The sequence below is a fragment of the Quercus suber genome, unplaced genomic scaffold (assembly GCF_002906115.3).
Source record: "Quercus suber isolate HL8 unplaced genomic scaffold, Cork oak 2.0 scaffold_336, whole genome shotgun sequence".
NCBI lineage: Eukaryota > Viridiplantae > Streptophyta > Magnoliopsida > Fagales > Fagaceae > Quercus > Quercus suber.
In genome coordinates this window covers 456,737-480,246 of record NW_027069788.1, presented here as the reverse complement: position 1 = coordinate 480,246, position 23,510 = coordinate 456,737, and the positions used below count along the sequence as shown (strand labels likewise).

Below are 23,510 nucleotides of genomic sequence, written 5' to 3'. Positions count from 1 at the left end.
TCTCTGGAACTCATACTATAGGACCATCAGCTCACAACAGAGTCTAGAAACAAATTTGGGCATTGGAAGTTCCAAATAAAATTAAACATTCATATTTGGCGAGCATGCTGCAAATCCCTCCCTACAAAGAAAAATTTGTTTACCAAGAAAGTAACTTGAAATGCCACCTGTGATCTTTGTCTTGATGGTGTTGAGGATGTTATTCATTCATTGCGGGGTTGCCAGGTGCTTAAAGAAGTTTGGTGGGAGGAACCATGCCTCAGGAATCAGGTTGCTATGCAGTTTGTGGATTTTCGAGACTTATGGATTGTGATTGCTAACAACAACGAACGCTTCTTAGCGAAGCAGTTTGCTTATGTAGCATGGATTATCTAGCACAATCAAAATGCTACCAGATTGAAGACTACCTACATTCTATATAATAAAATTTATGGAGACATGCATGATCGTTTCCAAGAGTACCAATCTGCTCAAGACCCAACAAAGACAGCGAATTCAGATTCAATGGTTCAGACTTCAAACTTAGCCCCTATTCACTGGAAGCCACCTTGGAGTTCTTATTGGAAAATAAACTTCAATGGTGCTATATTCCAGGATTTACAAATGGCGGGCATTGGCATGGTGATAAGAAACTCAAGTGGTCAAGTCATTGGTGCTCTCTCGGACAAAATAAACCTCCCCCCAATAGTGGACGATGTTGAGGCTATCGCCTGCAGAAAAGCAATTTCCTTTGCTCTGGTCCTCGGCGTTGATGAAGTGCGTTTGAAGGTGACTCCGAAACAATCATAAAAGCTCTTAACTTGGACTCAAGTTGTTTAAGCCCCTTTGGTCACATTGCTGAGGATGCTAGAGCTCTAACTTTGAATTTTGTTTCATTCTGTTTTTCACATGCAAAAGACAGGGGAATGCAGTTGCTGATAAATTGGCAAAATTAGCCAAATATTCCCCTTGTCCACGCTATTGGTCTGATGACATCCCCTGTGATGTTCAAAATCTTGTAGTTGCTGATAGACACTTCTGTTAATCTATAAAAATTGTAGTCTTGTTTCTTAAAGAAGAAAAGAAAGAAAAAAAAAGATCAAAGATCACATCAATCAATATATATATAAAAGCAGAGACCTCATGCCGAAGTGCATGAGGTCCTGCCATGTGGCGCTCTATTAGAGCTCTATTAGGGTAATTATTGCATTTGACCTTCCACCTCACCTCCTCTTAAAAAGTTAATTCTTACATGCATTTAGAAATAGAAACAATGCAGGTTACTTAATTGCTTCAGCAAAAACAGTTCATCTCTTTCTATTTCTTTAACTCTTCAGTTCCCCCTTTATATTTAATGCACACTAACGTGTTTCTTTTGAAATCAATATCTATATCTATCTACAACCTTTACAACTTGCTGGACACCTAGGAAAATGAATCGGTTTAACACTTCTTTGGAGAATAACCAAAATCCTATTAGATACCTCTGTCCTTTCTTCCTCCATTGATGCCAATTTGCTTCAACTATCATATCTCCTTCTCAAAGCTATGCTTCAGATCCTAAATTGAATTGTAAGTTAATTCTTCCAATAAAAGATGGGTATATAATCTCTAGAATCTCTCTTAAGTCTTTTCTTTATTATTTTGATCTCTTTAAGTTTTGCTTTATTATTTTGGTTTGGACTCACACAACTACATTTTTGTTACATGCACGCAAGTTGTTTGATAAACAGCTAAGTGTATTGTTGTAGACAACAATTAATGTAGAAGCAGTGAACTATTTTTCATGTGCTCACATTGTAAATTGCAGCAACACACTGTAAGTATCTGTGTGCTAGAGGTAACATTGTAAATTGCTTCAAATTGACACTGTTTTGGTTTTGCTATCCTTTTTGTAATGTGTATGGTTTGCTTAACTTGAGAATTTTGCCACTAGACCAATAACAAAAAAAGAAAGCATAATAAATAAAAAAAAGACAAAAAAAAAAAAAAATGAAAGTTAATAAGTATTTATTACATCAGTGGAGCTAAATTACTTAAAAGAAAAAAAAAAATCATATATTAATGTTGCATAAGTAGCATGAGAACTTGACAGGCGCATGGAAACTTCATGTCTTGAAGACTAGCTTATTTAGCCCACAATTATTTATTTATTTTTATAATTTTATAGTTGGGCCCAAGGGAGGGAGGAGGGGAGATTCACCTAAAATTATTAATATTAACATAATACTATTCTAATAGGCTGTCATAGCAAATATACTCTAAGACTGTGGAAGAAGATATTTTGGAACTACTGTGCAATTATAAAGTAATGCGACTGAACTATATGTAACAATTTTTCATATGGTAGTAGTCATCATTGATCACACTAACAAGACATGATTCCATATGGCTACAAAAATGAGGATATTCAGTGTACAATTTTTCTCTATGCAACATTCTAGTTCTTGACAAAGCCTGAAATCTCAAAGTTGGGTAGGTTTAATTCCAAGCTTTTGGTTGACAACGATTCTTTGGTGTCCACTTCTTTATACTTTCAAAAATAAGCCTATTATCTAATTCAAAGGAGTTTAATAAAAACTCAAAATAATGAGGATATAAAAGTAGATTGAATAATTCAAAATAACCCCAACGACGACACCATGTACTACTCTTACTCTAATTTCACTTCTCCTTATTTTTAGCCTTTACTTGAGAGATAAACCAGTTAAGATTAAGAAAAAAGAGGTCCCGAGCACACTTGCGCATGAGAAGGCTAGTAAACATAAAGGGGGCGAATGTGCGTGAATATACTTAAGGTGTGCACTATTTCCGAGTGTGCATCACCTCCAATAGATCTTATAAAGAGAAGTTCCACCACAACTGGAAGAGTGGCATTGAAAAGATAAACATAAAAGTTCCATAATACTTACAAAAACGACTATATAGAACTGAAAGCTCACGCCTCATAGTCACCCAAACTTCACCATTATTCATAGGCCTACTTGCCTTCCATATTGCAAGAAGATATCTCATCTCAAAAATTGAGAAGACCACAAACTTGAAAAAGGCAGCAGTTGCAAAAGCATTGAATGAGGATTCTGTATGCAAAAAAGCAAACACACCTGATTAATGATGATGAGTATGAGGCGATTAATAAACTTAGCCAGGATGGTCATCATACAAGATGCAAGAGCAAAAATATGTAGAAGCAGTTGCACGATTAAGGTATGTCGTACCTAAACAAAATGAATACATGCCATCACCATCATTTATAAAATATGCAGAAACAGTTGCACAATTAAATGCTAGTATACCATCACCATCATTTATAAAAATACATGCAATTTCAAGTGTGGCTTGCATATCAGTGTGCTCTATCATCAGTTAGTACAAGATTACATGCCTATTGTAAATGTAAATGATGTCATTCTAATTTAGCATTGGATACAAATGGCAAGTGGACAGCATTATCAGAAGTACATACACAAATTTGTTGTAGGTAGGGGATAGCTATCCCATTGTGTAGGCCAGACATTGAACCCAAAAGTAAAAGGAAACAAGAAGTTTGGGGGGTGGGGGGACTGTGGTCATTTTTTCCATTAGGGTCATTGTTGAGACAAATTTCTTTCCAGAGTTGGTATTTCACTTTGCAAGTGAGACAATCTAACATGTGGAGGGTACAAACAAACCAAAAATGATAAATCAAAGGCATTTGACATTCTCCAGCTATATATATATATATATATATTTTTTTTTTATAAGACTGATATATATACGAAAGGCTATTCTATGCATGAAAAGCACAGAGCGAACCCAAAAATTACAAAAAGGGAAAAACAAAGTAAAGACAATATAAAAAAAGAATAAAAAAAATAAAAAAATAAAAAAAACAACNAATATCTATATCTATCTACAACCTTTACAACTTGCTGGACACCTAGGAAAATGAATCGGTTTAACACTTCTTTGGAGAATAACCAAAATCCTATTAGATACCTCTGTCCTTTCTTCCTCCATTGATGCCAATTTGCTTCAACTATCATATCTCCTTCTCAAAGCTATGCTTCAGATCCTAAATTGAATTGTAAGTTAATTCTTCCAATAAAAGATGGGTATATAATCTCTAGAATCTCTCTTAAGTCTTTTCTTTATTATTTTGATCTCTTTAAGTTTTGCTTTATTATTTTGGTTTGGACTCACACAACTACATTTTTGTTACATGCACGCAAGTTGTTTGATAAACAGCTAAGTGTATTGTTGTAGACAACAATTAATGTAGAAGCAGTGAACTATTTTTCATGTGCTCACATTGTAAATTGCAGCAACACACTGTAAGTATCTGTGTGCTAGAGGTAACATTGTAAATTGCTTCAAATTGACACTGTTTTGGTTTTGCTATCCTTTTTGTAATGTGTATGGTTTGCTTAACTTGAGAATTTTGCCACTAGACCAATAACAAAAAAAGAAAGCATAATAAATAAAAAAAAGACAAAAAAAAAAAAAAAAAAAGTCTGCAGCTGTGAAAGTTATGTTGAAGTTATAGATTCAATAAAAGTGTGTTTAATTTGGGTAAATTATGTTTTGTTAAGTTAAGAGGCTAATTATTTATTATTTGCAATGTCAACTGATCCCTTAACAAGGACCAAAAATTAGATACCAAATACAATATGCATTGAACAAAATTTTGTGGAATCAACTTGTGAAGACCGTGCAAATGGGCCCATATATTATCTAATTAAACATGTGATAAAAAAACTAGGTCCCACATTCACTACAAAAAACAGAGCTATAGGCTATAGCTGCATTTTCTATAGCAGCATTTACAAACACGACTTTTACTGCATGACAATAGCCCCTGCGGGGTCTATAGCTGTGTTTTTTTTTAATGCGGCTATAGGCAAACAAACCAAAAATGATAAATCAAAGGCATTTGACATTCTCCAGCTATATATATATATATATATATTTTTTTTTTATAAGACTGATATATATACGAAAGGCTATTCTATGCATGAAAAGCACAGAGCGAACCCAAAAATTACAAAAAGGGAAAAACAAAGTAAAGACAATATAAAAAAAGAATAAAAAAAATAAAAAAATAAAAAAAACAACCAAGCAAAAGATTAATTACAAAAGCTTACCAAAAGCTTGGGTAAAGCTTACAAAAGATTAATTACATTCTCCAACTATATGGAATCCTTAGATAAATTATGCTACCGAAAGCTTGGGTAAAGTAATCAGATAGAAAAAGTTAGTATTTCCTACTGCAGTTCTATAATTGCAAAAGAATTCTTATTTGCACCAACACTACTACACTTTGTCAAGAAGTAAATAGTTGATTAAATGGGTCCTCAAAAAATCCTATAACTAAGATAATTGTAATAATCCAGTCAAAAATTATAATACATATACATAAGTTATAAAATTGTACGTAAAATAAAAAAATAAAAAACCCTCTAGCAGTCTCTTTTCAATAATATTATTTTTACCTATCAAAAAAAAAAAAAAAAAACTCTAGTAAGCTAGTATTGGTTATTACTACACTTACCAACTAGTATCTTGGCTGTCAGATGGAGAAGGCAAAGATAAGCATCCATGATAGCTTGTTGGCCAATCATTAAAATTGAAACTTTGGCAGCTCCATAACAGTGGAAGGTCAGAACCATGATTTTTTTGTGAACTCAAAAAAGCTAAAAGAATATTGACAAAAATACATATACGGAAGTTATGACTTTTATAGTTTTATTCTCAAGTACATTTTATAAAAGTTCTTACAGATTGAGTGTTGCCATGTTCCATTTACAGAATTAGTAGAAGAACTTGAAGGAAAGAGACTTGATGAAAATGGTTAAGGAGTCCACGCAAAACAGGCTAATATCATTTTGAATAAGCTAGGTGAATAATGATAATTAAAGGATACAAAGGTAACCATCAAGGTGTAGTTCAATGCCTTGTTATAGTAGACCTCAATGTTGACAGATGTAGCATTTATCAGTAAGGGTGAGAAGCAATCCCTATCGTCATCCACTGCAAGACTTTCCATTAATCCTTCTATATGATAACGATCACGATCTCCATCTACAAGAATATATGAAATAACTATGTAAGCAAATATATACATATAATACATTTATACACACACTCATATATGTACATATATTGACATGAGTGAGAGAAATAATTAAAAGTATTGGAGCTTTGTGCAATTTAAGTTCCATAATAAGAAGCAATTTAATCTTACAAAAAATCACCAACTAAGAGAATGGAATGTGGAATTTTGGGTTTTTTTTTTTTGGGGGGGGGGATTGTCCACTTGCATCAAAACATGCTACGTTGTAGTTAATTATCATCTTACATGTATGTTAAGAACTATGGGAGATGGGAATTAGATGAAATGAGATGGAAAGGTAGCCAGAATGCAGTAAACTTAAGTACATTTTCCCCCATATTCCCTTTTCCTTTACTCTCTCTCTCTCTCTCTCTCTCTCCATCCAAATATATGATAATTTTTTAAAAAAACAATAGGTTACATAAATATAATTTAGTTCCTCATGCCACCTTATCTAGCTACAACAAACACACACACACACACACAAAATAACCTAATTTACAACTATTACACCTATATTACTTTTATTATTTTTGGATTAAAAAACATTAACACAAACCACCCTTCATTTTTATTCATTTCATTCCCCATTTCACAACGTATATATTTACAAAAGGCCGGATGAATCCAACTAAATATCAATTTCTGCCTTTACACTATCGTTGCCATGCTGATTATTTTACCCATTTGCTACACATATAGAATTTCTAGCACCAATGAACCCACTCACACACACACACACAAACATAAAAAAAAATAAAAATAAATAAAAATAAAAATCATGCTTTTACCCAATTTTCAAACCCTAACAATCCACCATTTCCTACACTCCAAACCCTAAACTCCTACACACCCAATAGATCCACAATAATAAACCATCGAACAAAGAAACCCTATCACACTATTTGGTTAGTAAGAAATGGAAACAAAAATTCATCATTTTGCAGATCTAATACACAATTCTCTTTGGCATCCCTTAAAAGTTTGCATTTTCAGCGTATCCAAACAAATTCAAGACTCATAAAAAAAAATAAAAAAATAAAAACTTGGTCAACAAAATCGAAGGTTTGGAAAAAGCAAAACAGGGATAGGAATATCAGTATTCGAATCGGGAATAGGAGGAAGTGAGTGAAAGACTTGTTTGGATTTGGACAAAAGGCCAGACGAGAAGGCCATGATTGGAGTAGACTCTCAGCGAAGCCATTTTGAGTTGCTTCTTCTTTTTTGAGCTATTTTGGTTGATAGGGTGTGTTTGTGTGAGTGGAGCCTTTGTTGTTTTGAGACTGAGAGAGAGCGGAAAAAAAAAATGTTACTGTGTGAATGTGTGATAGCTGAGTAGTTTTTCCTTATATAGACGCTTCGATCTTCTTCACATTCAACTATCCCATATCAACGGTCCTAACTGCTTAATAGGTATGTTTGTGGCTGCATTTTTTTAAAACGGCTTTTAAGACATATTAAAAAAAAAAAAAAAAAAACTCAGATGGGTCTATAGCAACGTTTTTAAAGCGTGGCCTAATCCCAACCCACAAAAACGCAGCTCAAACATCAAAAAACGCGGCTATAGAGCTGATCTTTGGGTTGCATTTGGTAAACGTGACGATGTAGCTGTGTTTTTGCCAAACATGGCTCAAAGCCAGTCTATAGTCGCGTTTTTGTAAACGCCACTTAAAAAACGTAGCTAAAGCTTGCGTTTTTTGTAGTGATTCCAATCTTTATCATAGTATGAGTATGAGTTAACCATGCTACAATTAGAAGTAATCCATTTCAACTTGAATATAGATTATGCATCGATCTAAAATTTTCAACTTGACATATAAAATCCAAAGTAATCCATAGTTCTAACTTCTTACCCTTAATGCAGTAGTCAAAAGTAATTTCACAGGAGGCTAAAAAAAATCACCTTACAAAAATCACCTTAAAAAAATTAGTTAAGACTTGTGAAATTCAACCTGAAATACACAAAATACAAGAATCAGCTAGCAAATAATAAGGGAAACACATAATTCAAATGATTGCAGGAGAGGTTAACGAATGCAAGAGGAAAAGAGAACTTATTGCCAAAAAAAACTCCACTAATTAAGTTGCCTAACACAAAGAAAAAAAAAATCAACTTCTTATGACCAATAAGTAGCACTGCCAGATTAAAATCCAAATTGGATATGAGGTTGCCAACACTAGATGACCAAGTATCACTAAAAGCAAAAGAATAAACATGGAAAGAGGACACTATGATTGAAAAACAAAATCAAATTAGCCTTAATTAAAACACCACAAGTGAATTGCATTACATCAAACCTATGCAAATAAATGAAATCTAGATTGACAATACACACTCTCACACAGCCTTTGATTCTTTGAACAACATGCACCTCTTTGTTGTGACTAAACTTTAAATCGAATATTTGACATATCTTTTTAAAATCCACTAGAGAGCAATGATATGCTGTCAACCATATTTAAATATAATCATCCATATTAAATTTTTTAACTTTATTTGGTTTTTTCAACTACCTTACATTGCAGATTGTATTGTTTAATTGTTACTTTCATATAAATTCACCATTTATTCATAGTGAACTACATCAAAAAGTTACGACAAATGATGAGGATTATGTGCCTATGAGATCATACCTCACTACCAAAACTACTATACAAAAGTCAATGAAAAGAGAAACATCAACTAAGAGGATAATACTTCTCCACAACCCAATTCTAACAGAGCCCATCTTGCACTGTTTTGCAAAGCTATGTTGATCAAATTGGTCATAAAAATACTAAAAAAATATTCAATGGAATATCTTAAAAGAGAATTGAATTACGAAATTTCCAAATACAGGAATATATATAAATATATACTAACATTCAAAATGTGTTTTATGAATATACTTGCAATCTTAACAGTGCAATCTTAACAAGAATCTCAGATTAACAATGCAATCTTAATAGTAAGAGCATAAAGGATTCCACAATTCCAAACATCAATATACTTGCCAACGTTTGCTCCAAGTGAGAGATAGCATGGTCAAAGTGAACACACAAAACAGGGTTCCCCTAATGGGTATCCAAAATAGAATTTCTGCTTTTGTGGACAAAGAATTGACACAACTGACGGTCCAAATTTGATTATGAGAGCATACAACAATTTTAAAATTCCTAACACAGCAACACAAAGAACTAGAGTACAAAATAGAAACCAAAAACAAAAATCCAAAACATTTTAAACAAAAACAAAAACAGAAAAACAAAATAAAAGATATTTTGTACCTGGAATGGAAATAAGGGGTTTAATACATGAAGCTCCAGAAGAACATTCCTTGCACAGAAAAGGAAACTTGAGATCAATCAACAAAAATAAAATAAATTAAAAAAAAAAAAAAAAAAAGATCGATTTGATGAAGCACCAAGAAGGAAAGTTAAAATGCAAAGAATGAAACTAACTACTCCATCTCACACCGTCGTCACTTCATCTTCGTCGTGGCCCGCCGTCACTTCATCTTTGCACTCGCATTCTCTCTCGTCGAAGGTTCAATATGAGCTAACCCATCGCTGGAGACTAACCACTTGTCGGTTTCACTCATTTTNATTTCAAACCGACCAGTTGATGGACGAGGCCAGAACTAGGAATGGGTTAGTCACTTTAAATATTAACATGGATCCATTTGATCCACCGGTGGCGGTGGGATGATACAATGGTCACCCTATATTTGCTTAACCTTGCATGCGTTTCTGTTGTAAATTAAAGTCCATGCATGTGCAAGTGTATCCAACAAGGAAATGGTATGTCGACAAGATCATAACAATCTGGGCCACAAAGTCATGGATTCCCATAAGTTTAGGCTTGATCAAAATGCTTTACAAAGCAAGGCCCGCATTAAGAGTAAGGCATGGATTATGTAAGTAGAAGTAGAAGTCTGTTTTGTCCATACTCTGGTCTAGAGGATTTTTTTTTTTTTTTTTTGGTTTGAGTCTACAAAACCTTTGTTCTGGTTTAGTGCTCTTTTATATATAGTTCAAAATTTGAAGAGATTATCCATACATTACAAAAAATCTGTACTATTGCAGCGGGTTTTTGCGCTGGGTAGACCAGAGTATGGACAAAACAGACTTCTACTTCTACTTACATAATCCATGCCTTACTCTTAATGCGGGCCTTGCTTTGTAAAGCATTTTGATCAAGCCTAAACTTATGGGAATCCATGACTTTGTGGCCCAGATTGTTATGATCTTGTCGACATACCATTTCCTTGTTGGATACACTTGCACATGCATGGACTTTAATTTACAACAGAAACGCATGCAAGGTTAAGCAAATATAGGGTGACCATTGTATCATCCCACCGCCACCGGTGGATCAAATGGATCCATGTTAATATTTAAAGTGACTAACCCATTCCTAGTTCTGGCCTCGTCCATCAACTGGTCGGTTTGAAATCAATGTCATGTGTTCTCGTGTGAGATTTATGTTCCTACACTAATTATAACATACCATGTATTCATATTTATTTTCTTTATAAAAAATCAAAGTTTAAAAATTTATAAAAATAAAAAATTAGACACATGACATACAACAATTAAAGAATTAAATGGGATAGAAAATTTGTGTTATGAACTTAGCATGTCAAATGAGAACCAAGGCAAGAAAGTCATAATTGACTCCAATACAACCATCCATGCATGAACCTAATTACCAAACCAGTAATTGTAAAGAATATCCACTTGTCCGTACGCAGTTCTTCTTTCCTTGGAACAAAGACAAGGTTGCTAATAAAATAGAGGTATAAAAGGTTGATGTCTTGCTCATATAAACTTAATTTAACATTTTCATGCATAAGGGGAATTGGGAAAGCATTTCTGCATTTAAAAAAATAAAAGCCAACTAGTTGCTCGCAGACCTTTGAAGAGTCTAGATTGATTATAAATTGTAACCCCCTAAATCCTGATTTCGTATTCGCAAAAAATATTTTTGCTAACTTATTTTACTATTTAGCTTATTTTTGTTATTATTTATGAGTTTTATTGCATTTTTTGATACTATTCATGTGTTTTATTTCAGTTAATTTTTACTTTTATCTATAATACTTTCAACAAAAAATTTTCAGTTTCAGCAAAATAAGTGAATTCCAAACAGACCCTTCATCGTCACTATCTAATTATTATTAAGTCCACTTGTTGTTTGCCTCATGTGAAAGGGAGGGTGGACACGTTACCTTGCTTGTAGACTGGAATATGGATAACTAGCCCCAAATCCAAGTGAAATCATTATCGAGGCATGTGTGAATGTATGAAAAACTATTGTTTTATGTGAAATTCGCCTTCTTTTTTTTCTTTTTTTTTTGAGAGCATATTCATCTTGTGTAGAAAACTTGTTACTTTATATAATAATCCTACAATTGCAACTAAAAATGTTATTATTTTTTGCAAAATGAAGTCATTCATATATGATGCAAGATCATATTTGCAACAATCAACATAAAATCCTAACTTGATCTATTGTAATAAAGACTTCAAATTTATTAATACAATATCATATTTACTATATAATAAAATTTAGGTTTTAGAAGTCATAGTTGATTCTTCTCCTCCTCCTCCAGGTGAAAATTATATTAACTGTCTCATGGAGACTGCAACATTACCTCAAGCAAATATCATATTTAATTATCAAATATACTATTTTATCAATTTCCATATAGAAATAACAATTTAATCATTCTTATCAACTTTTCCTCTATGGCTTCATCATTTTTTTTTTAAAAAAAAAGTTAAATTGTTGTTATCAACTTTTTCATCTTCACTTTTTTCTAAATTATAAAATGAGTACGAAATCACAAGTCTACTATTAAGTGACAAAAAAAGTGGTAATTAGTAAATCAGCAAGATTATGCCAAATCAAGTTGAACAATTTTTCTCTGCTCACACTCTCGATCTACTTCCAATGATTTGATTATATATATATATATATATATATATCTTTCATTTTGTAGTGAATTGGACGAATTTACACATTCATAATAACCAGGATTATGCCAAGTCAAGTCGAAGTCTCAATGTATTAGCCAAATATTCTAAATATTTTTATTTGAAATTCTAATATTCTAGTGACAGAATGCATGTGTTTTGAAAATTTATATTTTCTATTATTTTAAACTTTTACCAAAAATAATTATTGTGTATGTGTAATTACACTTTTTTTTTTTTTTTTATTTTTTTTTATGAATATGTAATGCATTTGATAAGGAAATTCATCTTCTTGCAATGCATGTTTTGTATTTCCACGCTTAATCTGAGATTTTTTTTTTTTTGGTAAGAAAAAAATTCCTTCCAGACATTTTTAATTGAGAAACTTATATCACTAACCTTTTGGTACTAACAAACTCTAGTAAGCTTCCAATCAGATTGACAGAATCTAATTTGATGTATCATGTGAACCCAAGAAAAGTCATCATTGACGTTGGAGTTAATGGTCAATACAATCATTCACGAATCTAAATCCTCTTTCCTTAGGAACAAAGGCATAGTCGGTATTAAAATAAATGTATTTAAGGTTTTTTTTTTTTATTATTTATATAAATAATATATTTTAATGTTGATATCATGCTCATGATAAACCTAATTTAACATTTGCATGCACATGCCGAATTGTGAAAGCATTTCTACATTAAAAAAAACAAGCCGTATTGTTTCATGCAAAGACTTTTCAATTGTCCGAGGATTTCCATTTTGACCAATTCCTTGCATGAGTACTAGTTTTGTTTTTTACTTGCCAACACTCATTGGTCACTATAATAAACCATCTATAAATAGTTACAAAAGTGATTATTTTGTGCAACCCAATTCAAGTATTCAACTTTCAAGCTACTAATTGACAATCTTTCATTTGGTTCTCTCTTCATGTGTGCCATAATTGTGTGCCATGTGCTTACAATTTAAAAAAATAAATTAGTTTGGTCACTATCAAATACCACATGAGCACTCCATTAGATCGTGTAGGACCTAAATTAACAGACATTGATGGAAGAATGAAAGTAGAACATTTTGCAAAGTTTAGGAATCAAAAACAAACTGTTGTGTAAGCTTAGGGATAAAAATAATATTTTACTCTTTAATTTATTTTAATTTTTAGAAAATTAGAATACCCAAAATTTGAAACCCAATTTCGTTCCACTCCTCCATTTTCATGGGATCTTGCGGGAGAATGACATAGAACTTGACCTCCATTGAATGCAATTTTTAGAAGTTTAAAGCATTCCCATTGCTAAATGTCAAATATTTGGCATTTGGCATACCAAACACGAAAAAACAAGATTCATGAAGTGTTTCATATGCTAAAAGTTTTAGCATTTTTAGTAAACTTGCTACATTTCAATTATATTGATAGAATTGTACTGTAGCATGTTGTATAATTAAATAACAAATTTTTAATTATCTATTAAAAAACAATTGTAGAGTAGCATGATTAGTTTCAAATTAAATAACAATTTGTACTAGTAGAATTATACTATAAAAGTGCTACGGTACAATAGTTGAGTTTTTTTTTTTTTTTTTTTAATTATTACTAGTGTTTAACCCGCGCAATGCGCGGGATCATTTTATGAATTAGAAAACAATCAACTTAATATATTATATTTAATGTGATGGTAAAATAGGGAAGGGGGTGGATGGTTAGTTGTTCAAATAATGATGTTAATGTGTAGGCCTTCTTCTAAAAGACAGACATAACTTAGCATCAACACATGATCTAAAGAAAATGTTAATTGATAATGCTGTGGGTTTGAGAGAATATAGTTATTGAAGTATGAAATAAGTAGAAGAGAAATTTGGTTAATAAAATCAATTTGTAAAGAAAAAAATTGGTTGCAAAATGTGTAAGATACATTAGTTATCAATCTATTTGTTTATTATTTTATATCCAAGTACGCGACTTCAGAACACCAACTGAGGAAGAATGGTTGGCTGCAAAGTTCTTCAGTTCATCCACTTGATGAATAGCAGGAAGATGCTTGGTTACAAAACCCTATGGTGCAAATACACAGCAACTTCTTGATGGAAGATGAACTAGGTCAAGAACTTCGTCTGTTGACCACAATTTGCTTAAACAGAGATTGCTCAATGATAATGCAACTTGTGTCACCCAAAACGGCTCTTAAAATAATCCTTTTATATGTTTAGGGTTAGAAGAAAAGAAGGCCCAAAAACATATTCACGAATCCCAAGAAAATCAGATTGGAAATCTGACTTTTTAAATCTCGACAGATAGCAGGTGTCGAGGTAGCTGTCGAGAGATGTCGAGCTTTAAAAACTGTGCACTTCAACTTGCTTTCTCTTGGACAGACTTGATGACTTCAACACTTGACCTTGAAACATTGTTTCTTGAAGTATTAAAAACACCTAGAACTACCCAATTACAAGCAGAGTGCGTTTTGTCAAAGGATTAGCCAATTTACATAACCAAGTGACATATGTTCTTAAACAAGTTAAAACATATATGTCCTAACAATATAGACTAGTGTTTAACCCGCGCAATGCGCAGGATCCTTTTATGAATTAGAAAACAATCAACTTAATATATTATATTTAATGTGATGGTAAAATAGGGAAGGGGGTGGATGGTTAATTGTTCAAATAATGATGTTAATGTGTAGGCCTTCTTCTAAAAGAAAAACATAACTTAGCATCAACACATGATCTAGAGAAAATGTTAATTGATAATGCTGTGGTTTCAAGAGAATATAGTTATTGAAGTATGAAATAAGTGGAAGAGAAATTTGGTTAATAAAATCAATTTGTAAAGAAAAAAATTGGTTGCAAAGTGTGTAAGATATGTTAGTTATCAATCTATCTATTTATTATTTTAAAATGCAGTAATTAATCCAAAAAATTCCATAATTCCATTTACAAAAAAATTATTATTACTATACATTCTAAAGTATGCATGTTGAAATCTGGTTACGAACACAATCGATATGCATAGTATTCTCTCATTGTAAAACACACATATTTGCTTTAAAATAAGTATCTGTAAATCAATCAAATCTTTGATACCCCTTTGTAGCTTCAGCTTTGTGGTCATGCCACATTGGCCGCTGCACACACAAACTTTGAATGTATTTTACAGTGTTAAACTCAAAGAATAAGAGGTGTCCTCCAACCAAACATGATCTACAAAATGAATTACATGCAATTTCTGTCAACTTAATAGCAATTACATTCATTGTTTTATTAATGGAAATTCACCCACCAACAACCATAAAGTTACAACAACAAAATACATTTTCTGCATTTATCTACCATTAAAATAAAATACATTTTTCCTTCTTATTCTCTCTAACAGTCGTATTACACATTCTCTTTCTTTTTCTTTGCTTCAAATTCAGGTCCCCAAAAAGAAAGTTATTAGATCATGCTGTTAAAGATGACAGCAAATCAAGTGTCAAGGGAAATTATAATAAAATTGTACAGTAGAAATACAACTTCACATTTCAAGATACACTTTTAAAGCATTAGCTATGCTCATACATTAGGTAACAGACCTACACTAACAGATCATACATTAGCTATGCTCTTGTTAAATTGCAGGGGCTAGCATCACTACTATTCTTGCATCAGCTTGGATCACAGCTCCTGTGTTGCACCAGCATCATGAGATAACACTAAAGCTATACCAATCAGCAAAAGTGAGAGTACATATCCAATGCGTGGTAAGTAATAAGTGGCATGCCACAGTGAAATCTTCAGAAACAGTCAAGATTTCAGTTTACTTGCCAAGTAAAAAAGGAAAAAAACCGCTTCCTTAATGAATAAAGATTTCAGTTTACTTGCCAAGTACAAATTGAGGCATCTTTGAATAACAACATGGTACTTTGGTTACCAATTGAGACTTGAACAGAGTGACAATCTAACAAAGAGGCAAATGAAAAGATGGGAAAAAAAATGACATCAACAATGAGAGATGTCAGCAAGAATCTACCTAAAAAACCCTATCTCTATAACTGAATTTTAGCAACCAACAATAAGAAAGAATTATAGCTGGATTCAAAATTGGAATCGCATATATTATAGCACTTGCAATTCATGTTGATATAAGAGTCTTAGGATGCTTTGACTATCCTATGACAAAAATTAAAATTGAATGGAAAAAGATGGCATAAAGAAACTGAAACAAATCCTCCAAACAATGAGAAAACCATAACCTAAATAAAGAAAATTTAAACTCTCACAATCTGAAATAAAACAGAAAATTAAGTAAATAAGAAAAAGGTACGAAGAAACGAACTTGATGCATAATTTGGAAGCACTTTTTATGTTAGAATTAAATGATTTCAAATTTAAAGGGCAAATGAAAAGAAAAACAAAATCTTGCAAAAATCTGCCAAACAGGGGAAAACATTCTAACCAAATAACAATAATCGACAAAACAGAACCCAAAAAATTGGAAAAATAAAATGGGAAATCAGGTTACCTTTAACCTTGATTCAATAATTTTTTTTGGCATAATGACTCCTAGAAATGTATTACAAAATTTAAAAGATAAGTGACTGATGGGAAGCCAAAACTTTTTTTCTCATCAAAACATAGTCACTAACCAAATTGAGTCTTAAGAATTGAAAGTGGTCTCTACCATATTTAGATGTACCAAAATCAAGACTTCAAAATATGGTAATCCGGTAACAATAATTAAATCCAAGCTTGTAATTATAGCATTTGGCAATCATAAGATCATAAAGTATTGTTTTTTTTTTTTAATTTTAACTGTAATGTAAACTTCTAGACATATAAAATTTAGGTATAAACAGCACTTCACGTGTGGGAATCACTAATTTTTTTTTCGTAAAGCATAAATCATGCGTTTTCAATGCTTACAAAATATCACTAATAGAACTCAAAACCATCAAAAGCAAGACAATGTAATCATTGAGTTAGACTGAATTGGAAAACCTCACAAACACAAATAAAGCAACTTGATTACAAAACATAGCAGACAAAGAAAATAAAAGAGAATTCTATCTATTTGGCTATCGGAAGAAGATTGAAAAAGATTAATGGAATCATAATAGGGTTATAGGCCAATTGAATCCATAACAAAAACCAATTCAAACCCATATACATCAATTGGGAAAATTTAACCGAAAATATGAGATAAGCAGAGGAAAAATCAGTCTATCCTAATCTTTCAGTTTGATTCAGTAACTCTTCTTAAAAAACACCCAAATATCTTATCTGAAAGAGAACTCCGTAAATTTGTGCTTCAACAAAAGGATGGGAAAAGGAGGTTTCTTAAATTATAGAAAATAAATTGAAGTTGTAATCTGGCTTGAATTGAAAAATGTGCAGGATTGATCCCATAGTACCATTGACTGCTCATGGGACACCAAGACTGAACTGGTTCAAAACATATTTTTAAATTTATCCATTTAAAAAATATTAAATTTCTTAATACTCTGCAAATCAAGAAAAAGAATAAATATACACAGATTTAGGAGTAAGCATTGTTCTAAAAAAATTACTTAGAAACATATGGATTGTGGGTAAGAGTTCTAAAGACTTTTCCAAAAGGCACCATCTCTAGATAAATGGTAAAATTTATAATATTTGACCAAATAAAATAACATCCCAAAACAATAACTAAATATATCCTTCTATTTCACTCTTGTAAACAACATCCATCCCATATAGCATCTTGCCAAAGACAACATGGCAGTCCATAAAAATAAAAAATAAAAAATAAAAAGACAACATGGCATTCCATCCAATCTTTTAAAGGAAACAAAAAGCAAGCATTAAGAAGGAAAAAAAAATCCAGGCTATAAAAACTGTGCACTAAACAGATGGTACAAATTATCAATGTTCAAATACATTTTAAAAATAACATAAAAAATTCACCACACCATTAATACAGCCAGCAAATATCACCAAGTCTTAGTCTTCTTCTTCTATGTTATCTCATGTAAAGATATTGCCTTAAGGTGCACACATGTTGCTAATTCAGCACATGGACACTCAATTTCATTTAATGAGTCTACCCACACCTAAATATGAAAAAAGATCTTGATCTACCTTAATCAATAAAATCTTCAAATTAGCACTTGAATCAAACCATTCACTTACAACCAACAACTTTGAGAACAACACTACTTATTTAATAGGAAAAACAACAGCCTGAGCCTATATGCAAAAATGACCGAAATTAAGATGGATGCATGGAGTTCCAAAATAACTCAACAAAACAAAGTATTCAACAGTATGAAAGATAGAGGCAAACAATTAAATAGATACTAATATAAGATACCCAAACTTGTAATAAATAATTTGCCACTATAGCAACTCAAATCTTACAAACATGGGTGGGGAAAAATGCTAGAGATCACAAACCATATATAAGAGCTCTATTTGAAATTGAAAGTTTCATTCACAGAATCATCACAAATAGTGACTGAAATCCCTCAGAATCAAGAAAATTTAATCTGTGAGGTAGACTGAAATGTAAAGCCTAAAAAAAGGATTTTTATTTTCAAAAAATAAACCAAAGAGAACTCTAAGAATCTAATTTTGCTTAGAACTATCCCAAATACATCAATCAACAAAATGTAATCCAAATATCAGATAAATAGAGGGATAGTAAGGCCATCCTAAGGTGAAACAAAGTCTACAAAAAGAAGCTGAAGTAATCATTATAAGGAAGTTGATCACAAAGCATGACTGCAACAAAAAAACACATAACAATTTTACAGGTTAGTTGAAAAAGAATCATGGAATGCATTTTTTTTTTAATAGAAAAAGCTGTCTAAAATATGCAAAAACAGAAGAAATTCAAACAACGAATACATAATAGACAGAATTATCAGATAAACAAAGGAAAAATTAGGCTTTCCTAACCTATCAATTTGTTCCAGCAACTCTGCTTGCAGATTACTCAAGTTTTGTACTTGACAGAGAAATCCAGCAAATCTGAATTTCAACAAAATGACAGGGTAAGAAGGTTTTCTATAATTTCAATAACACAGTGTCTAACAATCTGTTGGACGGTGTATAGTAATCAGTTGGTTATCAATTAATTAATTTATTTTTCAAAAACCCAGTAATTAATCCAAAAAACCATAATTTCACTTAGAAAAAAATTATAAATTACTATACACTCTAAACTTTCAGATTTTAAAGCATCCAAGTATTAAAATCAAGGGTGAAATCCCTAATGTTACTAAAACTTAAAACCAAAAATAATTATTTCAGACCAAATCATCCATAGAGAGAGAATAAACCCATCATTACACACTCTAAACTTTCAGACTTATAACCATCCAAGTTGAAATTTGGCCATTAAAATCAAGGGCAAAATCCCTTATGGTACCAGTACTTAAAACCGGAAATTATAATTTTTCCATAGAAAGAGAGATAAACCTATCTGTATTTCAAAAGGAGTCAAAGAAGAACCCTAGAAAATTCGGTATGGAGAAAATTTTGAAATACAGATATATTGAAAAGGAAGATGGTAATTCTTATAGTACAAACATCTGGTTTTAAACTAAAAACATATACATATTGGAGATTTAATATGCTAATTGGAAAAGGAAAAGCAATAGTGAAAAGTTTCAGAAAACCAAAACAGTATTTGAAGAAGAAAAGAGTACGCTAACCTTTAGAAAAATTTTGTTGCAGAGGAGAGATGAGGCAGAGCAGCAGATCAGATGGCGATGGCCGGCCGTTCGAAACTCCACTGGATCGCAAGTTTTTTTTTTTTTTCCTCCTTCCCTTTCTCCGTGTCGCAGTATCGCTAGGCATTTTCTTTTAGAGAGAGCAAATGTTAAGCGTAGACTGATGAAAAGAGATGGCTAGGGTTTTTTTAATTGCAACTTTTTTATTTATTTTATTTTAACCGGTTTTTTTTTTTTTAATATATCAAAAAAGCTGTCAAACGGTGTTAAGCGAGGCAGAGTTTTGAAAGACTGAACGTTGTAACATGCGGCTCATTTTTCCTATTTGTCAATACCTCCTTAAATGTAGGAACTCACTTTCCCTCTGATCTGCTGCTCTGCCTCATCTCTCCTCTGCAACAAAATATCTCTAAAGGTCAGCGTACTCTTTTCTTCTTCAAATACTGTTTTGGTTTTCTGAAACTTTTCGACATTGATTTTCCTTTTCGAATTAGCATATTAAATCTCCAATATGTATATGTTTTTAGTTTAAGACCAGATGTTTATACTACAAGAATTACCATCTTCCTTTTCAATATATCTGTATTTCAAAATTTTCTTCATACCGAATTGTCTAGGGTTCTTCTTTGACTCCTTTTGAAATATAGATGGGTTTATTTCTCTTTCTATGCGAAAATTATAATTTCCGGTTTTACGTACTGGTAACATAAGCGATTTTTCCCTTGATTTTGATAGCCAAATTTCAACTTGGATGAAAGTCTGAAAGTTTAGAGTGTGTAATGATGGGTTTATTCTCTCTTTATGGATGATATGGTCTGAAATTATTATTTTTGGTTTTAAGCTTTGGTAACATTAGGGATTTCACCCTTGATTACTTGGATGGTTTAAAATCTGAAAGTTTAGAGTGTATAGTAATTACTGCGTTTTTAAAAAAAATAAATAAATTAGTAACCAACTGATTACTATACACCTTCCAGCAGATTGTTAGACACTGTGTTATTGAAATTATAAAAAACCTTCTTACTCTGTCATTTTATTTAAATTCAGATTTGCTGCAGTTCTCTGTCAAGTACAAAACTTGAGTAATTTGCAAGCAGAGTTGCTGGAACAGACTGATAGGTTAGGAAAGTCTAATTTTTCCTTTGTTTATCTGATAATTCTGTTCATTATGTATTCATTGTTTGAATTTCCTCTGTTTTTGCATATTTTAGACAGCTTTTTCTAAAAAGAAAAAAATGCATTCCATGATTCTTTTTCAACTAACCTATAAAATTGTTATGTTTTTTTGTTGTTGGTGTCATGCTTTGTGATCAACTTCCTTATAATGATTACTTCAGCTTCTTTTTGTAGACTTTGTTTCACCTTAGGACGGGCTTACTATCCCTCTATTTATCTGATATTTTGGATTACATTTTGTTGATTGATGTATTTGGGATAGTTCTAAGCCAAGATTAAATTTTCTTGATTCTGAGGGATTTCAGTTGCTATTTGTGATGATTTTGTGAATGAAACTTTCAATTTCAAATAGAGCTCTTATATATATGGTTTGTGATCTCTAGCATTTTTCCCCACCCATGTTTGTAAGATTTGAGTTGCGATAGTAGCAGATTATTTATTACAAGTTTGGGTATCTTAGATTAGTATCTATTTAATTATTAGCCTCTATCTTTCATATTGTTGAATATTTTGTTTTGTTCAGTTATTTTGGAACTCTCTGCATCCATCTTAATTTCGCTAATTTTTGCATATAGGCTCAAGCTGTTGTTTTCCCTATTAAATAAGTAGTGTTGTGCTCAAAGTTGTTGGTTTGTAAGTGAATGGTTTGATTCAAGTGCTAATTTGAAGATTTTAACGATTAAGGTAGATCAAGATCTTTTTTCATATTTAGGCATAGGTAGACTCATTACATGAATTTGAGCGTCCATGTGCTGAATTAGTAACATGTGTGCACCTTAAGGCAATATCTTTACATGAGATAACATAGGAGAAGAAGACTAAGACTTTGTGACATTTGCTGGCTGTATTAATGGCATGGAGTATTTTTTATATTATTTTTAAAATGTATTTGAACAATGATAATTTGTACCATCTGTTTAGTGCACAGTTTTTATAGCCTGGATTTTTTTTTTCCTTCTTACATGCTTGCCTTTTGTTTCCCTTAAAAGATTGGATGGAATGCCATGTTGTCTTTTTTGTTTTTTTGTTTTTCTCTTGATGGAATCTATGTTGCACAGACACGGACACAGACACGACACGGACACGGATACGGGGATACGGTAATTTAAAAAAAATAAGGACACGACACGGCGGGGACACGGCGATTAAATAATTAATTATATTTTATATTTAGGCATATTATATATATATATATATATATTTTTTTTTTTTTGGTAAACATTTTATATATATTACCTTGTGTGTATATATATATTATATATATATGTTTTTTTTTTGGTAAACATTTTTTTTATATAATTAATTATATTTTATATTTAGGCATATTTTATATATATATATATATATATAAATTGGCCGGTTTTGGCCGATCGTGTTGTAAGTTACAGTTTATTTTGAATTAATCAAGTTGGCCGGTTCTACCGCCATAGTTATCCATTATTTTGTGCATTTATTATCATTATTTTGAATCATATACAGTTTTCCATTATTTTACATCTACATCTTGATAACTCTCTAGTTACTATTCATCATCTCTTCCAGATCCGTTGTTACTGTTACCTTTTTGTTGGAAGGCTGAGCCTCCTATCTATCTGCTTTTATTCGTTGATTATTTGTTCATGTTGTTCAATTGTTTCCCAGTTATCTGCTTCTTCTTTGTTTCTATTTTTATCCAGCCAATTTGTTGCAGATGTGTACTGTTGAGACTCGTAAGACCGTGATTTGTGCCGTTGTTAACCCAGTAAGTCCAGTAAATCCCAGGCTGAGTGTGTGTCCCGCATCAAACAATAAGTCCCGACGGGTAGGGCATGAGCGAAAGGGAGTTATCTCAGAGTAAGGATTGTGGCAGTAGGAAGTTGAGTTGCACGAGATTAGGCGATTGTCTTTGTGTACACCCTGTTTCAGATCTAAGGATAGATCCAGAAGTTTGAGGTTAAAGGTAATTAGGTTGTGATTGTCTAACTAGGCTTTTAATCATGAGTATGAGAAGATTGTTCAGAAGTAACTCTTCCACCAGCATTAGGTCATCCAGTACATCCCTTCCGGAAATTCCCCAGTCAGATGGTGTAATCAATTCGGAGAATTATGAGTTGTCTGATCTAGATCTAAAACTAGGAGATTGGAACATTCCCAAGGTTCCCACCAACAAGATCTATAAATCTTCTTGGACCCTTAAGAATGCCTTTAAAACTAGTTTCCATGTCCGAACCATAGAACAGGTTTACAGTATCAACAAGGAGTACGAGACGTGCTACTTGTTACCTGAATCAACCCTAGTAAGGCATAAGAAAGATGGATATAATTTCATCCACATAGGTTTAGTCCAGGTCGGAGTTAAACCTTTAATCCGAGAAGAATTGAATGCTTCCATCCTTATGGCCCTTAGAGACACTCGTCATATAAGATTCAATGACAGCCTCTTAGGAACCATTGAAACCAGTCTTAGTAATGGCCCTGTCCATTTTGACTGCTTTCCCAACTTCTCAGTGGCTCTTGAAGACCCACATGTCATGAAAACCCTCACCCTCAATATCAAGACCTTTGGTACCCTTGTGTTACCCGGAGTCAGACAATTGACCTTGATATACAGAGTATATTATAAGTGCATGAGGACG

The 23,510-nt window shown here is 32.2% G+C and overlaps 2 long non-coding RNA genes across 3 annotated transcripts; both read right to left on the bottom strand.

The window, feature by feature from the left end:
• Positions 1 to 2,721: 2,721 nt before the first annotated feature.
• LOC112011700 (uncharacterized) lies at positions 2,722 to 9,425 on the bottom strand. Of its 2 annotated transcripts, XR_010623467.1 has the most exons (5): positions 9,338 to 9,425; positions 7,974 to 8,022; positions 5,882 to 6,039; positions 5,510 to 5,795; positions 2,722 to 3,059 (listed from the first exon to the last, which is right to left on the bottom strand). It is a non-coding gene; the product is annotated as an uncharacterized LOC112011700 (long non-coding RNA). The 2 variants fall into 2 exon arrangements; XR_010623466.1 differs by having other exon boundaries at positions 5,510 to 6,039.
• A 5,935-nt stretch (positions 9,426 to 15,360) lies between these two features.
• LOC136061633 (uncharacterized) lies at positions 15,361 to 19,937 on the bottom strand. Its single transcript, XR_010623477.1, has 3 exons — positions 19,702 to 19,937; positions 18,944 to 19,015; positions 15,361 to 15,965 (listed from the first exon to the last, which is right to left on the bottom strand). It is a non-coding gene; the product is annotated as an uncharacterized LOC136061633 (long non-coding RNA).
• Between the last annotated feature and the right edge of the window lie 3,573 nt (positions 19,938 to 23,510).